The sequence below is a fragment of the Musca domestica genome, unplaced genomic scaffold (assembly GCF_030504385.1).
Source record: "Musca domestica strain aabys unplaced genomic scaffold, Musca_domestica.polishedcontigs.V.1.1 28, whole genome shotgun sequence".
Classification (NCBI taxonomy): Eukaryota; Metazoa; Arthropoda; class Insecta; order Diptera; family Muscidae; genus Musca; species Musca domestica.
Window position 1 is genome coordinate 7597611 of NW_026712293.1, and position 4096 is coordinate 7601706.

Genomic DNA, 4096 nt, shown 5'->3' on the forward strand with positions numbered 1-4096 from the left:
GATATATATTGGATCGATGTTTGGAAGTTGATCCACAAAATGTTTCCATTTAATAAAAGTAGACGCTGACACTGTATCATCCCAATTAAAGTCTGGCAAAAAAATCTTTTCCTGTCTGTTAATAATTTAATGTAATTTAATTGATGTTGTTTATTGTGCATCTATCCCACGGTCTCTTCATACCAGCGTTAGATTTTTTTCACTACTTTTAAAAACGTCTTTGTTTATTTCGCAGATAAGGACAAAGGTAATAACAATATCTAACGAGTAATTTTTGCTAAGCGCCACTTTGCGACATGTTAGCTTTTCAATTCGTTAAAACTCACAAGGCAAGTTCGACATAGTCGAGGACAACAACAACACCAATAAATAGATCATCGACCAATCCTCTACATTGCCATTTATTTATTTCAAATAAAAATTGTATTAACAACACAGGTATGTATACTGCCTAATTCATTTTACAAATAGTGTCATACATGGTTTCCGTGTTGTGATAAAAAAAAAATTAATAAAGCCGTCGGTCGTTTTATAGCGTGCATAGTGTCCGTCTGTCGTTATATTTTCATTTATAAACAAGGAACATTAAGTGTGAATTCGTCGCTTTGTCACTAGTGTTCATAACAAAAACAATCACTGAAATATTAATATTGATTGGTTTCTAATTGTGTTGTTTTTCTTTTATTTTCTTCTTCTTGTTAAAAATGCCACCAAAACAATAACAACTACAATATAAAAGCGGAATTGCCATCTATGCTGATTGTTGCCACTCTTTATTCACACTTGTGACATCTCTGATACTCACATATTGACAACATATGATCACGTGTATTAGGGGAGTTCACACTTCCGAATATTATCCAACAAATTGATAGAAATATTTTAGTGCCATTTCCGGATATTTGTTGCTTTGAATCTTTCGGATATCAAATAAAATTAAATTTAAATTGTGTTTTCGACACTGTGCACCCTATATTCGGTCTTATTTATTAAAATATTATTATTTTTATATAAATATTATATATTTAATCAAAAATTATTTAATTGTTTATAAAACATTTTTGATTTAATTTTTTTTTGTTTTCCGATGATAGCTTCTGATGACGTTTCGCTGTACCGCGAAGTTTTGGAGGAGGTCATGAAGAGAATAGTGAAAAACAAGTAAAAAACCGGCCGGTCCAAACTTTAATACCCTCCACCTTAAGGTAAAGGAAACATTGGAAGAAATGTGACAAAAACCATTAAAATGCCGAATATCGGAAGGTACCGTTATATGGGGCTATACCAAATCGTGAACCTATACATGCAATGTTTCGCCAACGGAGCTAGAACCCATTATGAGCTACAACTACCAATTTTCAGAGAAATTCGTGAAATGTGTCAAAAATTATCAAAATACCGAATATTGGGATGTTGCGTTATATGGGGACTATACCAAAACGTGAACCTATACATACAATGTTTCGCCACACGAACTAGGACCCATTATGACACACAAATTTTTAGACAAATCAGTAAAAAATGAACCATCAAAATAAAGAAAATTGGGAGGTACCGTCATATGGGGGCTATACCAAATGTTTCGCAGCTGTGTCTTATTTATCGCAACTGTGTCTTATTTATTTCACGGCCAGCTTACCTATATATATATATATATATATATATATATATATATATATATATAGGTATATATATATATATATATCTATATATATATATATATATATATATTCGGCCGATTCCGGAAAACGATATGTTCTTTTGATTCCAAAAAAATGTGGAATGAGTGGCGAAATTTGGTACAAAATTAAATTCACAAGCACATTTTATTGAAATCAGCTCAGATCACCATACGTATTGTTTCAAAAAACTGGGATGAGTTTCATTGAAATCGGTTGTGATTTTTATATAACTCCTATATACATTTGCAGCCGAGTTCATGTATTTTATGCTCCAAACAGGATATTTATATATATATATATATATATATATATATATATATATATATATATTCGGCCGATTTTGTGTATATGATGCACACGAAATGTATCCCGAATTTCAATGACATTTGAATGAACTTAATTGATGAACTTACTTTTAATTACATTACGTAATTGTAACTAGCTGTAAGTCTCTGACATTGATTGATTGTCACAAATGACTCTCACCCATCATTCTTGTCGACCAACATTCATCCTGTTACATACAGCAAGAATAAACGGACATATGATTTCAAAAGTGTTTATTTTCTGTGTCTTCGTCTAACGAAATAAAAATTCATTTTTTGTGTGTTTAAAGCGTCAAAAAAAGTATTAAATTGTGATATTTAAAATAACACTAGTTATTTTTTTTCCAAAAGTGTGAAGTTTCGGTGAATAAAATGTTTTTTCCTGCTTAATAAGTTTATTTAATATTTTCCGCGCAAAACATCAGAGTTTTGTTTTATTTTGTGCTTTCATTTTTGTTTTATTTTCGTCGTGTTTTTGTTTGTGTTCACGTTTGTAGCTGAATCCCCTTTAGCAGTTCTGTACGTAATAATAGATTTTTAGCATACTTTTAGGCACTAATATTATATTGATTATTACACCGTGTTCACATTACACAGTTTACCTTCTTATTTCATATAAAAAATTATTTAACTGGTATTTTCATCTAATTAATTATTTTACAAAAATGGCTTGCTCTTTCAAAGACTGTTCAGTTAGGGACATCAATGAGCGTCTTATTTCTTGTTTTATTTGCGATAATTTTACGCATCTTAAATGTGCTGGTTTTAATGGTAGACAGTATGATTTATTACTGACAAGACTAAAGGTCTACGTTGGTCTTGTTTTGATTGTAGAGATCTTCAAATTGATTATCATTGCTTTTTTAAAGAAACTAAGGCTGAAATCGATAAGTTTAAAGAAAGTTTTAATTTAACTCTTAAAAAATTTGAAAAATTGGTTAACAGGTTTGAATTATCTGAAGGTTCTCCAAAGAGGAAAAAAGCTTCAGGCGTTGTTAGCAATATCGAAACAAACAATTTAGGTCTCGATAATTTAATTACCTTAAATTCTCCGATTTCGCCAAATCCTCCTCCTAATAGTAATAAACTAGTTTCTCATGATAATCATAAAGACTCGGATGTTACTTCCAACGCTACAACCTCAATCTCGAATTGTACGACTTCCAAAAGAACATTTTCTAACCCACCTGCAATTGTGGTGCAAGCCCCTCCAAACCCTTCGGCTGCTGTAAATGTTGATGATCCATCAACTTCTAATCAGCTTGTTGTTGTCGCACGTCGCAAAACAGTTTTTATATCCAGACTTCATCCTGAAACTTCTATCGTTAATATCCGTAATTATATGAAATCTAAGTTACATGACGTAAGCGATAATGATTTAAACATCTTTTAATCTTTGATTTAAACATCTTTTAATTTTTAATTTTTGATTATTACACCGTGTTCACATTACACAGTTTACCTTCTTATTTCATATAAAAATTATTTAACTGGTATTTTCATCTAATTAATTATTGGCCCGATGATATATTGGTAAAAGAATTTGTTTTTAGAGAACGCTCCAATGTAGATAAGTATGTAAACGTCGTAACTGATTCTTTATCAAAATGTAAGAGGATTAAACACTAAGCTTAGATATATTTTCCTTAAAAGTTTCTTTTCTGAATATAAAATAATTGCTTTCACTGAAACGTGGTTAAAACCTGATGTCCTGGACACTGAGTTATTCTCTGATAATTATCAAGTCTACAGAAAAGATAGATTATCGAAAAAAGGTGGAGTTCTAATAGCAGTTCATAACTCGATTCCTTCAGAAATGATTGATGTCTCAGCGGATCCTAATATCGAATTTATCTGCGCAAAATTAAATATCATTGGTAGTACCATTTTCTTAACTTGTTCATATATTTCACCTAATTCTGAACTTGAAATTTATCTTAACCGTGCAGATTTATTTGCTAAGGTGTTTTCGTTGCTTACAGATAATTCTACATTAATTTGTTTAGGGGATTTTAGCCTTCCTTGGGTATCTTGGACCTCAGGTGACAATATTCTAGATTACATACCTCTGACTTACCCAACAGGTTT